Below are 25,323 nucleotides of genomic sequence, written 5' to 3'. Positions count from 1 at the left end.
AGAAACAACGACTACTACGCCTACTTAAATTTCGGGACGAAATTTCTTTTAAGGAGTAGGTAATGTAACATCCCGCCTTTTTCCATTTACTTTTCCGTTATACTAATATAAAGTCCGTTATATGTTTATAACATCTCCCGTTGATACGCGTTTTAAATTATCTCGTTTAGGTAATTCCCGCACCCGAACGAAAGCTGAGGGACTAAACTTGACAAGGGATCAAACCCTTGACTAGGTCAAAGGGTCAAACCCCTTTCACCCATTCATTATCATCTCCATCTCTCTCTCTTTCTCTCTAGCAAGAACACACACCCATTTACCAAATTCATTCAATCATCATCTAAATTCGATCTAGGAGGCTTACAACAAAATAAACTACATATTTGTGATCCTCTCTTCATCCTCTTCATTTTGGTACCAACTTCATCTCATTTGGGTAACTTTCTAAAATCACTAGATTTTGTGTTCTTGATGTTTTTAACTTATAAAAGTGTTAATTAGTGTCTATGGCTCAAGTCTAACATGAATATATGATTTATATGCTCGATCTCGTTGTTTTAGTGTAACTAGCATGAACTTGAATTTTGGTGTGTTGTTCTTGAATTTTGGATGATCATATGTTGTTAGATGTTAAAAGTTGATGTTTTAATTGTGTTACTAGCATCACTAGCTTCAATTTGATGTGTAGGTTGCCTTAGAAAACTTCATGAACTTGATTATTGATTTTGGTGAATTTGGGTTAGGGTTTGATGAACTTGAAATGGACTTTTGATGCATTGAATGCCATGGATTATTATTGGTAAGTGTTTAGTTGGATTATATGCTTGATTACCTTCGAAACGGCATATCATTCATGTAAATTGGTTGCCCGAATCATTGAATTGCATTTATGAACTTGTATGCGGTTAATGTTAAGCATTAGATGCGGTTTTGGTTGTTGTAATAGGTAGATTGATTGATGAAATGTGTTTAGTTGTTTTCCTCGTCAAATTACCTTCCCAACGGTATAAGATACTTGTCTTGATTGTTTGCGGATCATAAATGGTGATTGTTTGAAGTTAGGTTCGTGCATAAAACTTAAAAACTGCCAGAATTCTCTGCACAGGTAATGGCGCGGCGCGCCATTTTGGTCTGTCCAACTTGGTCAATTTTTGAATAATGTTTGCTATGCTACGCACCTCCGATTCACATGTAACTTGTCCTAACATGCTCATACATGATTAAAAACCTCAGAAAAATAGTTCGGGACACGACCCGAACGTGTTGACTTTTTCGTTGACTTTGACCGACCAAGGTTTGACTTTTTGTCAAACTTAACCAAATGATTATGCAACCTTCCTAACTTGTTTATATACTTGTATCTTGCATGAAACTTGACAATTTGATTTCACATGCTAAATAATCGAGTCGTAACGAGCCATAGGACTAATTGAACATCTTTGACCTATCGTGTTTACCGTTATTGATACGACCTATTTGTTTAGGTCAAGACTAGCACTATCCTTCACACACGTTATTTTGTGAAGTACTTTTCGTACGTGCACTCAAGGTGAGATCATAGTCCCACTTTTACTCTTTTAAACTTACTTTTGGGATGAGAAAACATAAACGTTTCTTTTGAACTAAGTGAACACAAGAACGGGAAAACAAACATTCTATATACGAGTTTAGAACGAAAATCCTCAATCCGATTATCATTAGTTACATCAGATGGTGTAAGCGAGAACTTATGTTATATGGCCATATGGGTTGACAACCCTCATCTTTGACGGTTCGCTACCGTCTACGGATGAAATATATTTTCGGGAAACAGTGTTGTTCTAGCACTAATTTATGGGGTATTCAACGGACGGAATGTTAAGCTTTGATAATTGGGTGCTCGTGAATATTAACTTTTAGAATGTACTATGACTTTATCAATATTGCAACTCTTGTGGTTCAGCTTGCTTTTACTCATTTACTTATTTAAACCTATGATTTCACCAACGTTTTCGTTGACAGATTCTCTATGTTTTTCTCAGGTCCTTGAACTTAGGTGATACATGCTTCCACACATACTTTTTGATACTTGCATTGGATGTCGAGTATACTTGCATACGTGGAGCGTCTTTTTGGCTATTTTAAACTATGTCGCACGTGTTTCATATGAACAATAACTTTTGTTATGTACTTGTCTTGGGAATTACTTTTGTAAACATTGAAACATCCTTTATGAAATGTATGCGACATATTTTCGGTCAAACTTTGTTATAAATACTTATAACCATGTAATGGGACCGTACGTAGACGACGCCGTCACTTGACGATTTGTCGGGGTCGCTACATTGATAATGTGTGCGCCTACAAGTGTATACATGGGATTTGATAGAGTTAAGTCTTATGAGACTATTATTGAAGTTTAGGCGAATGTAGGAAGCGGGTTTTAAGTGTGCGAATCAAATAAAATCAAAATTCGTTTAAGGTTGTCGAGGTGTCCAGGTGATGGCTAATGCCGCGCCGCGACAAACAGGGTCGCGCCATGACACATAAAGCAATTATGGATTAGAAGTTGGGTTAAGAAGGGTTCATTTTCCTTCGATATGTCGCGCCGCGACATTTGGGCCGCGCCGCGGCAAATCTGCTGGACAGATTCCGGTTTTAGCTCCAATTAAATGACTTTGAGGGGCAAATTGGTAAATTGGCATGTGGATCTGATGGAAGCATTAACTCTCCACCACATATCCATTTAATTCATTTCTTTTTCTCTTTTCTCTCCATTTTCTCTCCCAAAACTTAAAACCCATTTGAATCAAAAGTAAGATTGGAGAGGGAAGGATTGAGGGTTGATCTTTGGAGCAAGAATTAAAGTTGTTCCTTGTGTCTCTAGCTACGCGTTGATAGTCTCAGTAAGTTCTAACTCTAAGTTTTGAGTTTTAATTGGTTAATGACTAGGGTTTTGGGTACTAGAGATTTGTAAGACCCATTTGGTGGTAAAATGGGTGAGTTAGGTTATGTTGTTGTAATGAAACCCTAATAGCCACAATCTAGGGTTTTGGCCTTGTGATTTGAGGTTGTAAGTGTCAATTGGTGTTGTTAGTCACTAATGCACTTTAAGATTTATGAAATAAGTGTTAATGGGTAAGTTTGACTTGATTGTGAGTTTAAGTGAGATAAAATGGGTCAAAATGTACTAGTTGACCTAATGGGATGAAATGGGTATGGATTACCCTAAGTTTTGTGTTAATTGAAGTTAATAGACTTTAATTCACTAGTCTTAGTGATTAAAGTCGAGTCTTGGCCATGTATGGGCGGTTGTGAGTAGTTGAGTCATTTAATGCAATTTGGGTCATTAAATGCTCAAGCGGGAGTATTGTGGTTAATCCCACTAGTTGTGAAATTGAATATGCACTTAATGATTTAGGTACATTGCGTTGAAGCTCGGAAGTGCTAAATCATCATCCTTGTGACAAGGTGAGTGGAATAATTATGCGTTCATGTATATGGCGTGTTTATTTGTGAATGTTATGGTATGAACCACGTACCGGTAGTGCCATAACATGTGTGGGATGGGATGTGAACCACGAGCCGGTAGCATCGAGTGTGAACCACGAGCCGGTAGCACTATAAACTAAGATGTGAACCACGAGCCGGTAGCATCGAGTGTGAACCACGAGCTGGTAGCACTATAAAAGAGTATGACTCGAGTGTATGGTGTGAACCACGAGCCGGTAGCACCATAGCGTTATTGGTTAACCATATTGAGATTGTTGATTTGTTTAGCATATTATATATACATGTTGAGTTGAGTATATGCTAACGAAGTGGCGTGATAATGTACGACTTGTTGGTGTTATGTTTATGTTGACATGCTATTTGAGTTACAAGTTCGTATGAGGTATTTGGTATTGTGAATGCAAATGGATAGGTTATATATGTGTATGTATAATTGTTGCACTCACTAATCATTACTTACCCTCTCGTTGTTTACCATTTTATAGGTTCCGGCTTGGACAAGGGTAAGGGCATACGGTTGGATTAGTTGTCTCCCGTTTGTGTTGACAGGGGTGCTTTTGGGATAGCTTTTGAAGTTGGCCTGACGTTTTGGGTAGTTTAGTCCCAAACCATGCTCGAGTGTCGTTTGGATTATAAACTATCATTGTAGGGGGTCAAACTTGTATTGAACTTAATTAATGGCTTTCGTGCCTTTTGTAAACATTTAAATCTTTGTACGTTTAAATGGAACTCGTGGAATGGTTTACATATTTAATTGGTGCATAAATGTGTATTATAAAAAAAATATTATCGTATGGAATACGGGTTGGGTTGTTTCAAGTGGTATCAGAGCATGGTCTAAGGGATTTAGGCGACTTGAGATAGGTACGTAGACTTGGGCTTTATTGTGTGAGCGCTTTATGTGGGACTTGTAGGACTTTGGGTCTAATCGAGAATTGTTAGTGCTTTGATTTATGTGAGCTAACCTTGTGCTAATTGTTTTGTGTTGTGTTTAGCAATCATCAAGCAAGACGAACGTTGTACTAGCAAGTTAATGCGACGTGCTCGCGTAACAACGATTAGCTACCGTTGTTACGGGTGCAATTCGTGTCAAACGAGTAATGTACGACGATTGTTGAGCAAGATGGGGTAGTGTGGTATGCATGTATATATACTTACGTGTTATGCTTTTCGTTCATGGTTTAACCCTTTCCGTTTTATAGAATGAAGACGAGAAACGGACCCGATCATGATAACGGAAGTACAAGCGAGGACGTCGAGTTTTCGGCTAAGGTTGAGGCCGTCTTTAAAAAGTTAAAAGCGGATTTTCTTACGGACGTCCGAAAGGTCTTCCAAGATTCGGTCGATGGGCAAGTGACCAATTTGATAAATGAACGAATGAAGGCCACTATCGAAGAGGCCCTTGATGCTAGAAACGTTTATCCTCGCGGTGAAGGAGGTGAAGGAAGACGGGACTTCCACTACAAGAATTTCAAGGATACTCAACCTCCGATGTTTAATGGGGTGAGGGATCCATTGAAAAGCACTTGTTGGATTTCCGATATAGAGGGAGCGTTCCGTACCGCGGAGTGTCCTCTCGAGAAGAAGACGAGATATGGGTCTAGCATGTTACGTGAAGAAGGCAAGTTGTGGTGGGATGATAAAATCAATTTGTATGGTGAAGAGCAATGCATGAGCTTAACATGGGAGGAGTTTAAGAAGGAATTCTTCCAAGAATACCGAACTTCTTCCGACCTTGATAGAATCCGGGATGAGTTGCATCATTTGCAACAAGGTTCAATGGACTTGGTTACTCTCAAGTCTACCTTTTTGGCAAAGACTCGTTTTTGCCCGGAATATGTTGGTGACGACCACAAGCTAATGAAAGATTTCTACCGTACCTTGAGCGACGAGTTAAAGGGTAAGATTAGCAGGGGAATGGCTAAGACTTTTGAAGAGCTATTCGAGTTGGCTCGGGGTTTTGAGCCGGAGGTTCCAAGGAAGAGTGATTTCACTTTTTCTAAAATAAAGTTTGAAGGTTCGAGTCATTCGAACTTTTCCAATAAAAAGAACAAGAAAGGCTTCGAAAGCGTTAATAGTGTGAAGAAGGGTGCTTCCGTGGGTTTCAGGCCCACGTGTTATAATTGTAATCAAAGAGGACACATGGCCCGTGATTGCACCAAGGCGTCGACCAAAGTTACTTGCTTTAATTGTGGTAAAGAGGGGCACAAGAGGCAGGAATGCCCTAACTTGAATAATGATAACGTTAAGCGGTTAGAGAAAGTGGCAGGCACGGCTAGGGGTCGCAACTATTTGATGACCAATGACGAAGCCAAACAATCAAACGAAGTAGTCTCAGGTACTTTCATGGTTAATTCTAATCCGGCAAGGATTTTATTTGATAGCGGTGCAAATTTGTCGTTTGTGTCTCCAAAATTTGTGCCTAAACTTGATAGACCGTTAGCTAAGTTAAGTCGTCCGGTAGAAGACGAAATAGCGGATGACAAGACGGTGCTAGTGGTTGATGTGTGTAAGAATTGTGATGTCATTTTTGGTGCCTAAAACTTTAAAATTGATCGCATCCCTATGACTTTGGGCGATTTTGATATCGTTGTTGGTATGGATTGGCTCGATCGAAATAGAGCCGATATTGCATGCCGTGAAAAGTTTATACGTGTGAAGACCCCTAGTGGGGGAGAGTTGATTATTCATGGCGATAGACGAAGAAGACTTGTGCCGATATGTTCTTTTGCACGGGCACATCGTTTTCTTGTTAGTGGTGGCTTGGCTTTTCTTGCCCATGTTTTTGATGCTCGCGATGAGTCACCACCTATTCGTGAAATTCCGGTGGTTAGTGAATTCGAAGACGTTTTTCCGGACGAGTTACCGGGTGTTCCGGCGGAAAGACAAGTTGAATTTCGCATTGAGTTGGTTCCGGGAGCTACTCCCATTGCTAAAACTCCTTATCGTTTAGCACCAACGGAAATGCAAGAGTTGTTAAATCAAACCCAAGAGTTTCTTGAGAAGGGTTTTATTCGACCGAGTGCTTCGCCATGGGGTGCTCCGGTCTTATTCGTGAAAAAGAAGGATGGTAGTATGCGGATGTGCATCGATTATCGGGAGTTAAATAAAGTGACGATCAAAAATCGTTATCCGTTACCTCGGATTGACTATTTGTTTGACCAAATCCAAGGTGCAACGTATTTCTCTAAAATCGACCTACGGTCCGGCTATCACCAAATGCGGGTCCGTGAGGAAGATATTGAGAAAACAGCTTTTCGAACACGTTATGGGCATTTTGAGTTCGTAGTTATGCCTTTTGGTCTTACGAATGCACCGGCGGCATTCATGGATCTTATGAACCGAGTGTGCCAACCTATGTTGGACAAGTCGGTAATTGTGTTCATTGACGACATACTTGTTTATTCAAAGAGTATGAACGAACATGAACGTCATTTGCGTGAAGTATTGAAGACGTTACGAAAGGAGAAGTTGTATGCTAAGTTCTCCAAATGTGAATTTTGGCTAAGGAAAGTTCAATTCCTTGGTCATATTGTGAACAAAGACGGCATTCAAGTGGATCCGGGGAAGATAGAGACGGTGAAGAGTTGGAGACAACTGACTACGCCTACGGAGGTCCGAAGTTTTCTCGGATTGGCCGGTTATTATCGTCGGTTTATCCAAGACTTTTCTAAGATCGCTTCTTCGTTGACGAGATTAACAAGGAAGAACGCGAGGTTCGTTTGGGAGAACGAGCAAGAAGTTGCTTTTCAATTGTTAAAGGAGAAGTTATGTCAAGCTCCGGTGTTAGTTTTGCCGAAAGGGGTGGAAGACATGACGGTTTATTGTGATGCCTCGTTAATTGGACTCGGGTGTGTTCTAATGCAAAGAGGTAAAGTCATCACTTATGCCTCTCGACAATTAAAGGAACACGAGACGAGATATCCGACTCATGATCTTGAGTTGGCGGCGGTTGTGCATGCGTTGAAAATTTGGCGCCATTACTTGTATGGTGTCAAGTGTACGATTTATTCGGATCATAAGAGTTTGAAACACCTCTTTAATCAACGAGATTTGAATTATCGTCAACGTAGGTGGATGGATGTGGTGAAAGATTATGATTGTGAAATACTTTATCATCCGGGCAAGGCGAATGTGGTCGCGGATGCGTTAAGTCGAAAGAGTCATCACCCGGCGTTACGATTGGGATTGTTACGTATGATTATTACTAACGATTTTCTTGAAAAACTCGGTGTGATTCAAATAGAGGCTTACGTTCACAACAAGCATGCGGAGCGAATTGTGGGACAATAAGAGTTCATTACTATGGGCTCACGGGGTTTGTTGTCTTTTCAAGGAAGAGTGTGGGTGCCTAAGATGGGTGATTATCGACAAGTGCTACTAGATGAAGCACATAAGTCAAAGTATTCCATTCATCCGGGCGCAACGAAAATGTATCTTAACTTAAAGAAAGATTATTGGTGGCCGGGCATGAAACGTGATGTTGTGAAGTATGTTGAGCAATGCGTCACGTGTTTGCAAGTTAAGGCCGAGCACCAAAAGCCGTATGATAAGTTACAACCGTTAGAAATCCCGAAATGGAAATGGGAGCACATTACCATGGATTTCATTACAAAGTTACCTAAAACGGCGAGAACCCAGTTTGATTCGATTTGGGTTATAGTTGATCGACTGACGAAGAGTGCTTTGTTTCTTCCCATTAAGGAAGCAATATCGTCGAAGACCTTGGCTAAGTTATTTATCAAGGAAGTCATATCTCTACACAGTGTTCCTATATCGATTGTTTCGGATCGAGATACTCGTTTTACATCTCGATTTTAGGAAAAGTTTCATGAGGATATGGGTACACAATTGAATTTGAGCACGGCGTATCATCCTCAAACGGACGGTCAAACCGAACGTACGAATCAAACTTTGGAAGATATGTTACGTGCGTGTATTATCGATTTTGGTGGTAGTTGGGACGAGCACTTACCTTTGGTGGAATTCTCGTACAATAATAGTTATCATACTAGTATTGGGATGCCACCTTATGAGATGCTTTATGGGCGTAGGTGTCGAACCCCGATTTGTTGGGGTGAAGTGGGGCAAAAGGAAATCGGAAGTACCGATTTGGTCTTAGAGACGAATAGAAAAATTGATATTATTCGAGAGCATTTGAAAAAGGCTCAAGATAGGCAAAAGTCGTATGCCGACAAGCGTAGACGAACGATCAAATTTCAAGAACGTGACATAGTGATGCTTAAGGTTTCACCATGGAAGGGTATTATTCGATTTCGAAAACGAGGAAAGTTAGCTCCTCGGTTTATTGGACCATTTAAGGTTTTAGCTCGGGTTGGTGAAGTCGCGTATCGTTTGGAATTACCCGAAGAGCTTGCGGGGATCCATAATACATTTCATGTTTCCCATCTCCGTAAGTGTCTTGCGGATGATTCATCTTGGGTGCCATTAGACGAGATTGAGCTAAATAATAAGTTAGAGTATATCGAGGAACCAATTGCCATACTTGATGAGAAGGTCAAAAGGTTGAGACATAAAGAGGTTAGGACTTTTAAAGTTCAATGGCGTCGTAGTAAGGGTTCCGAGTTTACTTGGGAGCCCGAAGAGTTTGTGTTGGTTTATCTTCCTTCTTGTCATGTGGCTTGGATCGCGATGACGCGCTCCGATTCAAGTGGGAGAGAGTTGTAACACCCCGTTTTCCCGTACGTATCGAAAGGTACATACTTAATCATTTGTACGTTGTAACTCGCTAGATTATGCGTAATTGTATAGATATATGAGTAGATATGTTTATATATATATATATATATATATATATATATATATATATATATATATATATATATATATATATATATATATATATACATACTTGATAATGTGTGCGCCTACATGTGTATACATGGGCTTTGATAGCGTTAAGTCTTATGAGACTATTATTGAAGTTTAGGCGAATGTAGGAAGCGGGTTTTAAGTGTGTGAATCAAATAAAATCAAAAATCGTTTAAGGTTGTCGAGGTGTCCAGGTGACGGCTAATGCCGCGCCGCGACACATAAAGCAATTCTGGATCAGAAGTTGGGTTAAGAAGGGTTTATTTTCCTTCGATATGTCGTGCCGCGACATTTGGGCCGCGCCGCGGCAAATCTGCTGGACAGATTCCGGTTTTAGCTCCAATTAAATGACTTTGAGGGGAAAATTGGTAAATTGACATGTGGATCTGATGGAAGCATTAACTCTCCACCACATATCCATTTAATTCATTTCTTTTTCTCTTTTCTCTCCATTTTCTCTCCCAAAACTTAAAACCCATTTGAATCAAAAGTAAGATTGGAGAGGGAAGGATTGAGGGTTGATCTTTGGAGCAAGAATTAAAGTTGTTCCTTGTGTCTCTAGCTACACGTTGATAGTCTCGGTAAGTTCTAACTCTAAGTTTTGAGTTTTAATTGGTTAATGACTAGGGTTTTGGGTACTAGAGATTTGTAAGACCCATTTGGTGGTAAAATGGGTGAGTTGGGTTATGTTGTTGTAATGAAACCCTAATAGCCACAATTTAGGGTTTTGGCCTTGTGATTTGAGGTTGTAAGTGTCAATTGGTGTTGTTAGTCACTAATGCATTTTAAGATTTATGAAATAAGTGTTAATGGGTAAGTTTGACTTGATTGTGAGTTTAAGTAAGATAAAATGGGTCAAAATGTACTAGTTGACCTAATGGGATGAAATGGGTATGGATTACCCTAAGTTTTGTGTTAATTGAAGTTAATAGACTTTAATTCACTAGTCTTAGTGATTAAAGTCGAGTCTTGGCCATTTATGGGCGGTTGTGAGTAGTTGAGTCATTTAATGCAATTTGGGTCATTAAATGCTCAAGCGGGAGTATTGTGGTTAATCCCACTAGTTGTGAAATTGAATGTGCACTTAATGATTTAGGTACATTGCGTTGAAGCTCGGAAGTGCTAAATCATCATCCTTGTGACAAGGTGAGTGGAATAATTATGCGTTCATGTATATGGCGTGTTTATTTGTGAATGTTATGGTATGAACCACGTGCCGGTAGTGCCATAACATGTGTGGGATGGGATGTGAACCACGAGCCGGTAGCATCGAGTGTGAACCACGAGCCGGTAGCACTATAAACTAAGATGTGAACCACGAGCCGGTAGCATCGAGTGTGAACCACGAGCTGGTAGCACTATAAAAGAGTATGACTCGAGCGTATGGTGTGAACCACGAGCCGGTAGCACCATAGCATTATTGGTTAACCATATTAAGATTGTTGATTTGTTTAGCATATTATATATACATGTTGAGTTGAGTATATGCTAACAAAGTGGCGTGATAATGTACGACTTGTTGGTGTTATGTTTATGTTGACATGTTATTTGAGTTACAAGTTCGTATGAGGTATTTGGTATTGTGAATGCAAGTGGATAGGTTATATATGTGTATGTATAATTGTTGCACTCACTAAGCATTGCTTACCCTCTCGTTGTTTACCATTTTATAGGTTCCGGCTTGGACAAGGGTAAGGGCATACGGTTGGATTAGTTGTCTCCCGTTTGTGTTGACAGGGGTGCTTTTGGGATAGCTTTTGAAGTTGGCCTGACGTTTTGGGTAGTTTAGTCCTAAACCATGCCCGAGTGTCGTTTGGATTATAAACTATCATTGTAGGGGGTCAAACTTGTATTGAACTTAATTAATGGCTTTCGTGCCTTTTGTAAACATTTAAATCGTTGTACGTTTAAATGGAACTCGTGGAATGGTTTACATATTTAATTGACGCATAAATGTGTATTATAAAAAAAAAATTATCGTATGGAATAGGGGTTGAGTTGTTTCAATATCACTCTGTTCATGAACCTAGGATTCCATCCAAGAGAGGTCGCTTCAATATTTAAGATTAGCGTTGGGAGTAGGATATGATGTATCGACCAGAATCTTCAAAGCCTAGTCTCTTAGTGACAAATCAATTAGGTTTCCTCTTGATTAGGGTCTATTGCTCATTCTAGGAAGTAGATCTCTATAGGTAATCTCCCTACAGCCCTAAATATTACATTCATCCCGTTTACTCTATCTGTCATTTCTTTTATTAGTAGTATATCTACCCTTAGTTTATTAAATACACCTCACTTGCTAGAGGGTTATCTTTAGACGTACTACGATCTCACGTTACTATCAAACGTACAAAAATACGAACCTAGGTTATACTTATTTTTTACTTGTTATAGAAAGAAGCAAGTAGGTGGATTATGGCTAGAAACTCCAGCTAAATATTAATCATAAAAACTTTAGCTCCTGTTGGTACCTGAGTAGACGTTCAGGCAGCCTTACGACACCGCACAAATTAAACCGTCCATTTTAGGCATATCAATTACCATAAATAACCCCCATATAGGATGATGATCTCAGAAGGGGTGATTAAACGTAGGCCCACCATCATCGGGTTGGCCGGTAAGTGATGTCTCAATGGGGCAATATGCTTTATTGTTCAAGGAACGTTACCTGTTGCCGTATAAAGCTTATGAGCTGTTATGTATTCTGGTAAGTCGGGTTGGGGTTGATTGTTAGGTGATTCTGGTTCGACAGGCTGAATGTAGGAGAGTGATAAATTATGAAAATGTATGTGTGCGTTGTGATCCCTTTTACCTATGGTTTGGTGCCATATTTATAGTTGAACCCCTTTGTCCTTTAGTGCCATGTAATAGGACAAAGGGAACATCCTTTTTGTCGGGTTGTACAATTTGGACTGAAAAGCTGATTAAGTGTAGGTGGTCCCTGGCGCGATCCGGCAGTTGTCTGTACCAACCTTCGTGCACCCTGCACCACTACTTGCCAGCTGTATTTTGTCGAGATCGTGCACAACCATTTGTGTTGTCCTTTACTATCCCGCTGACTTTACATGGCGCAATTTGGTTGCGCCTGTGTTTGCGCATGATACTTACAAACGCAAACAACACACTTGCATCGTTTTAAGGAGAAACTGAGTGGCTACGCATAAAGTAAGCATGTGCCATCCACATGTGATTCACATGTACATGATATGTGAGCATGCGTATGTTTAAGTCCCCCCAGTTCGATATTATGCGCAAGGATTGCGCATGATGTCGAAGTCAACTAAAGTATAGTTGACTCAAAAGAAATGGTCATTGTTAAATGCTGGCGCAAAGAGAAACAATTTTTTTAGATGGCGTCTGCATCTAATGCATGGACGTTTTTTTGGCGTCTTGTCAGTATACATTATGGGACAGGCCGTCACATCAAGCTGTCCACCTTCCCATCATCATTTTTGAAACGTTGCCCCATCGATGGCACCATTTGATCAGTAGCAACAAAGGAAAAGAGGAAAAGATTAAGGGGTTTAGTTGATTTGAAGTTTCAAAAAGGATGTGGATGATGAAGCATAATTAACTCCAACCGGTGGGTGTTTGTAAGGAATTGTTAATTTGATAATTTAACAAAAATAAGAATAAGGTTTATGATTTAATTTGAAGATAGAAGGGATTTTTTAAAGGTGAATATTCAGTTGTGTATATGATTTAAGTTGTCTTTAAGGCATTTAGGCTAAAAGAGAAATAAAAGAAATGTTGATTCAAAAAGATACACGGTTGGTCCCTAATTGATGAAAAGACGAAAATACACTCATATGCCATGCACATGGGTGACTTAACAGATCAAATCTAACATATGTTTGCATGAGGGACCAAACGAGTTCAAATCTCAAACTATATGGACCAACAAAGTTGGAAAAAAAAAGTGTAGGCTAATACATACACTTTTGAGTAAATTATAGGGATCAACAGCACAAGTTTTTATAAATAAAATTGTAAAACTTAACTATAATTGTTATATTTCAGTAGGCTTATAACTACCTTTAGTGGCCTGGTTCAATATATTCAAATTGAAAGAATCAATAAAAGAGAGATGTGTTGTAGAAGATATAGGAGAGAAAGAAGTTGAAGAGAGGTGTGATGTATTTAATGTATATGTGTGTTTTTGTAACTTACATTATGCACATATATATAGTACAAATTTTACTATCCATATTTGACTAATTACCATCCATATTTAACTACTAAATTTACAACAATAATAAATTTTAAATACACATGGAGTATTACATGTAAAAATAGTTAAGTAGGAAAAGTAGTACAAGTTTCATCGAATAAAAGAAAAATAACATGATAGGAGAACTCTATAAATAAAGGTGTAGTTTCGTATTAACATTGAGAAGTGAAATGTACTCTAATATTTATTTATTTATTTATTTATATTTATTAATATAAAGTGTTACTCAATTCAATTAACATTTAAAAGTTTTTTCTTATTATTATTCTATTAAAGTAAATTAATGATCTTCAATGAACTTATTTCAGCTCGAGTTGAGCTCGAATTGGAGTCGAATCCAATTTGGAGCTCGAATTTGAGTTCATATTTAAATGAATATCGTTTTCGAATTTGATTATTGAAAAAATATTCGAGTTCGATCTCGAACAAATTTCAAAATGTTTTATCGAATTCTAGTCGAACTCGAACAAAGTAAATTTCGAACGAGTTGAGCTCATATTCATAATGTTTTATTCTAGTTTGGTTCGTTAACAGTCCTTACACGTAACATTCCAACTTTAATACAATCAGAACTACATCTCTAATTTACATACACAACAATAATAAAAATGTAAGAACTTGACCTTAAAGGCGAGCAAACATCGTGTTGATTTCATGGAAATATGCTATATGCTTTATTCTTATTCACTATATCTTACAATCAAAATTCAAAATGCAAATTATATCAAACACATAAAGTACCATCAACACATCAACTATGTTACACGCTCATAACAAAATGAGTAATAATTGTAATAAGTTAATTCCATAATACGTAGTTTAAGGGTCTTGATTCTCTATGAATATTACAACTCCAAAAGTACAAAAAATAGCTAAAATGGACCCGGTCCATCTTATAAAGCTACCTTTGTATGCATATAGAAGATCTGGCAACTTGTATACGATTATAACAGAAAAAAATGAGAAATTAGATAGGGATAAAACCTTCACCAACAAGAAGTCCAAAGATTAGAACAAAGAAGCCGGTACCAATACATTGAGTAGGACTCATATATGTTTGATGATATGCAGAAAATGTGATTCCTGCACCTACAACACCAATCATCAAAGCTTTCATCTTTTCATTCATCATCTTATTCTTTTTGATCTACAACTTAATTGATTTGAGAGAATGTCAACTCAAGTTTTGATACAATTGGAAGATCAGAAGTTTTTAATCAAATTTAAACCATAAAAGTCAACTCTTGGATGGCAAGTGACAGAGCGAAATCAGGAAAAATTTTCACCGGGGGCGAATTTTTTTTTTAAACGTAGGGAATTTTTTTTTTTTTTTTTTTTTTGCAGAATATAGATGTTTTGGGGCAAAATATAGAGTTGTTTGAGAAAAATTTGAAGGTTTTTGGGCAAAATACGAAGGTTTTGGGGCAAAATATGAAGGTTTTGGGGTAAAATATGAAAGGTTTGTGGCAAAAAAAATTTTCCACCGGGGACAAAATCGAAAAACCGAAAAAATTTGCACTAAAATTTCGAAATCCCCCCCCCCTCCCCCCCCTTAATACACTGGATCCGCCAGTGGTGATGAGCAACGTGCCCCCCAACTTTTCGAATGGTCAAAAAATGATGTACAACTACGTATATTTTATTACAAGGGGATCGTTAACTCATGCATAACAGCATAGCGATATAAGTTGAACATAAATTAGAGAAGTTAAACTTTTCATTTATTATAAATAAAATTAGGTTGGTCGTCATTCAACATGTATCTAAACCACTCATGTCGTACTTAAACTATTTTTTTGTTAGGGTCGTCACTTTAAGAAAATAACGTTCATCTTCCTTCTGTTCAGTTGACATCTCTTTCCTCCGTTAACCTGATACATGTGCGTATCACGTGAGGGTATTTCAGGCCTTTCCTTATTTTATTCCTCTTAAATACCTCAATTTAATACCATTCACTCAGATCTACATCTATGTTCCTTCAAAAACCCCTAATTCCATCCAGAACCCTCAAAATCCTTCGCTACTTGATTAAACAACATTGGTATTATGCAATTGTGGCAAGAGAGTGATTATTCGTATTTCACGAGCTGAGAAAAATCCTGGTAGACGATATTAATTATGTTCAACTACAATTTTTTCTAATTTAAGTAATTAGAAGAGAAAATCCTTCGCTACTTGATTAAAAATTAGTGTCATGTTATATTGTCAACCTAATCGAGTTGAATTCGTGTTTAGTTTTTTGACTGCAGGTCCTTCATTTGGGTGAGATCCGGTGAATATTTAGAAGAACTTTTGGAAGCTGAACAAATAATTTCAAGAAAGTGGAATATGATGTTTTGTTTGGTTACATTTATTCTCTTTATTATTTGATTTAATTACTTTCATGGTTCGTTGTAATCGTTCATGTAAGACCTTCATGTAATGTAATTTTAGTTAGTAATGCTTTATTTGAATGAATGAATGAATGGTGTATTTACACATTTGGTATTTATTTGTACATCACTAACACAGTCCATTACAATGATCATAAATTGGGTTAAAATGTGCTTCATTATTACAAACTTCAAAAGGTTACAATGATAACCAGAATGTTGAACCATAACATGGAACCTTCATACCCTCACTACATTCTACCTTTGTTATTTTTTTTTTTTATCAAAATTAATTTTCTTCTATTTTCTATTGCATGTAACTTAATATATTTCTTTACCTCTTCTGCAGTTCCACCCAAGATAGAAGAAAGTAGTATTAACATCTATACCATGATTTTTTAACGGCGATATCGACATCGAATGCTCTCATTTGTCACTCACACGCGCGTAGGAGGAAACTAAATTCACGACGATGTTGGCACTACCATCGAAGGTTGGGAAAACCCCCAGAGACCTTTCCAAATCTCATTGATGTTAGCAGTACCATCAAAGGTTGGGTGAGAATCAAACTTGTGTTGGCAGTACTCTAAGTTGGATCCCACCACATACCACTCAAGCCAAGCTTCCGTGGTAACATATATACCATGTATCTCTAGTTCTTTCAGTTCCTTGAGTTTCTTCTTCCTAATGTCATACTCACCTCTAGAATCAAGGTCATCATTGTTCAACTCAACAACTGGGTCATTACCTTCACAGTTGTTACTCTCAGCATTATTTTGAAAACCATAACCCATAAACGTTACATCTTTATCAATGTTGAAGTTAAAGTCTTGCATATCAACTTCAACATCTTAAATATCATTATTTTTCTAAACTACATAGTCATCATCTTCGCTATCAGTTTCATCTTCATTTGTAACATCCCGTTTTCCGGTACGTATCGAAAGGTACTTACTTAATCATTTGCACGTTTATAACTCGTTAGCTTATGCGTAAATGTATGAATATGTGTGTGTGTGTATATATATATATATATATATATATATATATATATATATATATATATATATATATATATATATACATATATGTATACTTGATAAGCTGTGCATGTATAAGTTTAAACATGGGTTTGGTTAGCGTTAAGTCTTGTGAGACTATTGTTGAAGGCTAGGTGAATATAGGAAGCGGGTTTGGAATGTACAAATTAAATAAAATTGAAAATTGTTAAAGTTGGTCGAGATGTTCAGATACAGCCTTATACCGCGCCGCGACAATTGGGTCCGCGCCGCGGCATATCAAGCAAATCTGGATCAGAAGTTGGGTTAAAAGGGGTCGTTTTTCCTTCGATAAGTCGCGCCGCGACAAATTGGCCGCGCCGCGGCATCTCTGCTGTTCTGACTCCGATTTCTACTCAATTTAAAAGGGTTTTAGGGGTAATTTGGTCTTTTTGCTTGTAGATCAGATTGGAGCATTAAATCAAAGCCACTTATTCCATTTATTTCATTTCCTTTTCTCTTTTCTTTCCAATTTCTCTCCCAAAACACAAAACCCACTTAGAATAAACTTAAGATTTGGAGGTGAAGATTTGTGGATCAATCCTAGGAGCAAGAGTTAAAGTTGTTCTCCTTGTTGTTAGCTACAAGAGGATAGTCTTGGTAAGTTCTAACCTTATGTTTTAAGTTTTAATTGGTTAATGGCTAGGGTTTTGGTTACTAGAGATTTGTATGACCCATTTGAGGGTAAAATAGGTGAATTTGGGTTGTGTTGTTGTAATGAAACCCTAATAGCCACAATCTAGGGTTTTGGCATTATGATTTGAGGTTGTAAGTGTCAAATGGTGTTGTTAGTCACTAATGCACTTTAAGATTAATGAAAGAAGTGTAACTGGGTAAGTTTGACTTGATTGTGAGTCTAAGTAATATAAAATGGGTCAAAATGTACTAGTTGACCTAATTAGATGAAATGGGTATGGATTTTCCTAAGTTTTGTGTTAATTGAAGTTAGTAGACTTTAATTCACTAGCCTTAGTGATTAAAGTCGAGTCTTGGCCATTTATGGGCGGTTGTGTGTAGTTGAGTCATTTAATGCAAATTGGGTCATTAAATGTGAAAGGACCCGTTCATATACATTATAAACGATTCACAATAGTTGATTACATTGCGAGGTATTTGACCTCTATATGATACATTTTACAAACATTGCATTCGTTTTTAAAAGACAATCTTTCTTTACATTAAAAATTGACAGGCATGCATACCATTTCATAATATCCACTATCCAACTATAAATTGATTTAATAATAATCTTTGATGAACTCAATGACTCGAATGCAACGTTCTTCGAAATATGCTATGAAAGACTCCAAGTAATATCTTTAAAATGAGCAAATGCACAGCGGAAGATTTCTTTAACACCTGAGAATAAACATGCTTTAAAGTGTCAACCAAAAGGTTGGTGAGTTCATTAGTTTATCATAATCATTTATTTCCATCATTTTAATAGACCACAAGAATTTCATTTCCAGTTCTCATAAATATACGTCCCATGCATAGAGACAAAAAATAATCATTTATATGGTGAACACCTGGTAACCGACATTAACTAGATACATATAAGAATATCCCCTATCATTCCGGGATCCTCCTTCGGACATGATATAATTTCGAAGTACTAAAGCATCCGGTACTTTGGATGGGGTTTGTTAGGCCCAATAGATCTATCTTTAGGATTCGCGTCAATTAGGGTGTCTGTTCCCTAATTCTTAGATTACCAGACTTTAATAAAAAGGGGCATATTCGATTTCGATAATTCAACCATAGAATGTAGTTTCAATTACTTGTGTCTATTTCGTCAAACATTTATAAAAGCACATGTATTCTCAGTCCCAAAAATATAAAGGGTAAAAAGGTAAATGAAACTCACCATACTGTATTTCGTAGTAAAAATACATATAACGTCATTGAACAAGTGCAAGGTTGGCCTCGGATTCACGAACCTAAATTAATTATATATATTTATGTGTTGGTCAATATTTGTCTAACAAATTAGGTCAAGTCATAGTGTACCACAATCCTAATGCTCGAGACTAATATGCAAAAGTCAACAAAAGTAAATTTGACTCAAAATAATTTCCAAAAATCTATACATGATTAATATATAGTTTAAATATCGTCGTTTTATATTTTTAAATATATTTAAAAGATTTATTAGAGTAAATAATATAATTTATTTATGAATAAATAAAATTTTATATTATATTTATATAATAAAATATACTTTTATATATATTAAGTAATAAAATTTATAGGGTTCATTTAATATTATGAAGATAATATGATAGGTATTATTAAAGTAAGTTATTACACGTAGTAAAATATGTTTGTATCAAATATTTATTTGATAAAATAATATCTATAACGATAGTAAGTAAAAGTTGTATTATTTTGTAATAATAATAATTATTATAAAAATATCAGTATTTATAATTACTAAGATGACATTATGATAAAACGATAATTCTAATTATGATAACTTTAATATTTACGATAATTTTTAATATTATCTTTAAAATAATAATTCTATTTAAAATAATAATAATGATGATATTTTATAGTAACAATGACATTTCTATTAAAATGATAATTTTTGTTAAAATAATAGTTTTAATACTAACGATAATTTTAATAATAATAGTAATGATAAAAATAATAAGAACGATAATTTTATCTAAATCAATATCTTATAATATTTTAATTTCATCATGATACTCTTACCCATTATTTACTAATCGTTTCGTTTAATAGCTTTTAATCGTCTTTTATATCGTGTTCGTAATAATGATAATAATAGTAATCAAAATAATTAGGTGTTACAAATATTTGTTTTAATTACACTAATATTAATAATGATAGTTACTATAACATTATTAATGATAATACTAATAATTATCTTAATGATAATATAGTAATAATAATAATAACAATAACAATAACTATTTTTAAATAATGATATATATATATATATATATATATATTAATAATGATAATAATAATAATACCAATAATAATAATAATAATAATAATAATAATAATAATTGGATAATAATAATAATACTAATTATAACTTTAACGATAATAACGATAGTAATAATAAAAAAAATAACAATTTTTAATGATAAATCCTTTTATTGATAAAGATAATAATAATAATAAGATAAAACTAGAACGACGATAATAACGACGATAATAATAATCATTTTTAATAATAATACAAAAATTCGATGGACTATAACTTCAAATCCGTTCATCGAAATCATTCGATATCTAAATGAAAAGTTCTTAATTTTTCGGCTAGCTTTCCAACGACATGCATATCTTATACCTTATCTCAGTCGCATATATAACTAATTCAGGATTCAACATAACCTAACTAAAGGCAATATCAAAAGTACAAACATGCATAATCCTATATACTCGAGCACTAGTCAGGGATACACTATTAGTATGTAAAAGTTAAATTATGAGTACTCACCTTGAGATCCAATATTGCAGGAAAGGTACGTAGACGCAACGGAGATGATAAACACTATATTGAGCTCACGAGCATACCCATGAACTATACCCAATCACCTCCAAAGCTATAACTCATAATTTCCTTAATCCAATCCCACTCGAAAAACAATTTCGAAATCACTCGGACAGCATTCTGACGTAATATTTTATGTATACTAATAATATCTTGAAATAATACGGAGTAAATATATATATGTAAATCGATTGAGAGAGTTTAGAGAAAAATATTTTCAAGTTTCTATAAAATAATGAAACCTATTGAATTCTATTTATAATAGATTTTTAAATTATTAAAGTGAATTATTAAAGTATGAATTATTAAAGTGAATTATTAAAGTATGAATTATTAAAGTGAATTATTAAAGTATGAATTATTAAAGTGAATTATTAAAGTATGAATTATTAAAGTGAATTAATAAAGTTAAAGTAAAGTAAAAATAAAGTAAAGGTAAAGTTTAAGTATCGTAAAAGTATAAAACTATGTACGTATAATACGCGTATAAATATATATAATATTAATTTAAATCGTTATATATATTTAATAAAATAAAATATAAATATCGTTATCTTTATCATACTGGTTAAGTAATGAGTTGTCAAAAGTGGTTCTAGATATTTATAAAAGTTATATACGTTTTAATAATAAAGTTCTTTTTAAACTGAAAACGTTTTTGTACGTTTGAAACTAAGTCAAATAAATATAATAATTTTGTTTTCCAAAACCAAATATATTTTTAAGAATCATTTTGTTTAAAGGTTAAAATAATAGAAATCGTTATATCATAAAATGTTTTAGAAAAGTAGAATCATATATATTCATAATAGATTTCAAGTTTTTAAATTACAGTTTGTTGGTGAAGCATGGGATAAAGCTCAAAGGTTAAATAAACGTATGAAATCATCTTAATGAAAAATGTCGAGTTACTTAACTTGTCGATATCCAACATCTAAGTTATTTACACTTCACGTTCTTACCTATAAATCACTTTACCATTTTCCGAATGTTGTCAAAAAGAATAGATTTCTTAAATCAAAGTGGACCTCATAACATAGACCCGTAATCATATCATAATGTATCTGATAAATCAGTCATTTGATATTATCTTCTAATTCCATCGATAAACATATTGAAACAAATACGTTCATGTAAATTATTATACGTTTAATACTTTATTAATATTCTCAAGTTATAATATATATATATATATACATATATATACATATTTATTTATATATAACGGTTCGTGAATCGTCAGAATTTGGTCGAGGTTATAATGAATGTATGAACACAATTTAAAATTCTTGAGATTTAACTTAACAAACTTTGCTTATCGTGTCGGAATAATATAAAGATAAAGTTTAAATTTGGTTGGAAATTTCCGGGTTGTCACAGTACCTACCCGTTAAAGAAATTTCGTCCCGAAATTTGAGTGGAAAGGTCGTGAATGATAATAAGTATGTTTTCATGATGCATACTATAACGACCCTCATTTTTCCATTCTATATTTTTCCAATATTAAAAGCCCAAACAATATAATTAAAACTTAATGATTAAACTTTAATCAACAATTGTTAAGTGTTAAGAGTTAGAAAACATATTAATTAACTTTGTACAAAAATTGACAAGTTAATAAAAGATGAAAATAATAAACTTTTAGTCGACACTCACTGCTAATTAAAATTTATGCATTTATGTAATATTATAACTAATAACCTATAAGTAATAAATAAAAAGTGACATTTTTATAAATAATAAAACAATTGGGAACTAAATATATACAAGTCATGAATTAGTAGAAAGAAAATAATACTTATCATGTAGTAAATGTAAAAATAATAATAATAATAATAATAATAATAATAATAATAATAATAGTAATAATAATGAGACTAAAAAAAAATCTTACATCCTTATGTTGACTAAAAATAAAGTGTAAACTAGTACATCCTTATGTTGACTAATTATAAACTAGTACCACCTATTGTTGACTAAAAATTATAAAACAAAATAAAATCATTAATTAGAACATCCTTATGTTGACTAACACTCTAATACTTGCACTATATAAACACCTAGTTTCTCATTCACAAATCACACCAAAATCCTCTCTCAAAAACAATCTCTCCCTCTCCCTCTCTTGTGGTATTCGGATCTTCAAGCTTGTTCTTCGTGTTCTTCAAGAATCTTCAAGGAGTTCTTCAAGATTTTCAAGGCTTTGATCTTCCATCTTCATCGTGTTCATCTTTTCTTTGTTAATTATCTTGAATCTTCAAAGGTATAACATAAACCCTAAACTATTTACATAAACTTTGATCTTTGATAATTCATATTCATATTATAAACTTGTTATTCATAAGTATATACATAAACACACCTAGATTTATATATACATATATACATGTAAAAAAAATATTTATATATATATATATATACACATATATATACGAATTATATATACATATACATATTAAAACCTTAAACCCTAATTACACCTAAACTATAATTCTTAAACCCTAATTAATTAAACTCTAAACATTTATGAAACCCTAGGACATTAATTACTAAACCCTAGTTATTAATTACTACTTTAATTAACTAACCCTAATTAATGAAACCCTAATACTACTTATACTAGTACTTAACATGTATACACTATTACTATTACTAGCACCTATAACCTACTAATTATATTGTAGCACAAAAACATTTTGGGATATGTATTAGAGATGTATAGATCTTCGAACTTTCTTGACGAATGGTTTCTACGAGATTCTAGGCAGAGGGTTTGGATTTCCGATTTAAAGGGTCCTATGGCTCAAGTCCCTAGATCTAAATTAGCCATTCGAAGGGAAAGGGGTGATTGGAAGCTTATCTAATACGGCAAGTATCCTAAAATGGAAACAATCATAAAAGTAGAAACTCTCTAGTCATAGAAACTTAGTAAAATAAGAAACTTTCTAAAAATAGAAACTTTATAAAAATAGTAACTTACTAGGAATAGAAACTTAGTAAAACAAACTATACTTAAACACATACTTAAACTTAAACATGGGCAAAACACTTAACTACTCTTAAATGTCAATAGGTTGACTTTCCTGCTCACTCGTTCAACTCTCTATTCTGAGGAATAACTCTCTCTACTTACTAAGGTGAATTCATAGCCCCACTCTTTATTGCTAGCAAACTTATTTAACTTATTTGGGGTGAGACACATGCTGCTTTTACTATTTACAATTTAGACACAAGTACCAACTGCTAAAACTATGCTATACCCGGCTACGTCCGACTAAGTCCCTACAGTGATATTTTTAAGTGCTGCGGCATGCTTATTTATTGGGGGTAGGCCTATCGGGAGTAACGTCCCCGATACATTTGACTCAGTCTTTGTATTACTTGATAATGAAATTTAAACCGACAAGGACAGACACAACTTGTCATGGGGCAAACTTGAACGTTTAGTCTAAATATCACGCACTGGCATAACTTTTGGATCTGCGAGATCTACTTTTTGATCCTGCGGGAGATCAACTTTACAACTAAATCTTGTGGTCTAAAAACAACGATAACTACTTTTGTTAAACCTATGAACTTCACTCAACCTTTTTGGTTGACACTTTAGCATGTTTTGTCTCAGGTGCTGTTTGATTCAAGCTTTCTTATCTACTACTTATGTGATGCTACTTGGACTTAGGATCAAGAGATATCGCATTTATTACTTCTGCATATGAACAATTACTTTATCGTTATTTCCATTATTGTAACGACATTTCATTTTCCGCTGCGTACTCAATAAAGTTAAATTTTCTCATTTAGTATTGTTCTCGTATTATAATATGTTGGTTTATTTGATATCTGTAACGTCCTCAGGTGCTGTTTGATTCAAGCTTTCTTATCTACTACTTATGTGATGCTACTTGGACTTAGGATCAAGAGATATCGCATTTATTACTTCTGCATATGAACAATTACTTTATCGTTATTTCCATTATTGTAACGACATTTCATTTTCCGCTGCGTACTCAATAAAGTTAAATTTTCTCATTTAGTATTGTTCTCGTATTATAATATGTTGGTTTATTTGATATTAGTAACGTTTCTTCCAGACCCTATTGGGAGGACGTTACAGATTGGTATCAGAGCATAACCAGGCTGTTATAGAGAACCAGGATTGCAATTTTATGTGTGCCTTACTTGCTAGCTAGGGTGCCTTAGCAATCTAGGAAACTATAACCTTTCCTGCCTTACACTTAAAGCACTTAGGATTGCCTTATAATCTTAACAATCATGCTTTACCAAACTTGACTTAAAGATTCTAATCAAAGTCTCTTTCCTAATGTAGGACTACAACTTTTCTTGACCATAGTGCCTTTAATTGTTGCCTTTAACTGTTAAATGCTACACTATACTTTAGAAACTTTACTTATCTTAGAATGATGAGCTAATCTAAGAACTCTGCTCACTTTCCTGAGTACTATCCAATTACACCACCGCATCTAAATGCGACACAATGATTTCAGAAATTCTTGACATTCATAAGTCATCTATCATGGTTATGTGTATTACATATGTATTACATGAAATATTATCCATGATTTTGAAACTTTTATAATTGTTACTACTCACACACAAACGTATATAACTCCCTGTTATATCACGTACCTATATGCCTTATGCCTTTATGCATCAGTTTATGAATCGAAAAATGTCATTGGGTTATCACAGTATACGAATTGAAAGTCTTTAATCAAAAGATTATTAGATTACATACTTATCACTTTATGATCTCGACACGTCATACTGCCATTATTAAAGTATAGACAC

This window comes from Rutidosis leptorrhynchoides, chromosome 2 (genome assembly GCF_046630445.1).
Source record: "Rutidosis leptorrhynchoides isolate AG116_Rl617_1_P2 chromosome 2, CSIRO_AGI_Rlap_v1, whole genome shotgun sequence".
NCBI lineage: Eukaryota > Viridiplantae > Streptophyta > Magnoliopsida > Asterales > Asteraceae > Rutidosis > Rutidosis leptorrhynchoides.
This window is presented reverse-complemented; position numbering follows the sequence as displayed.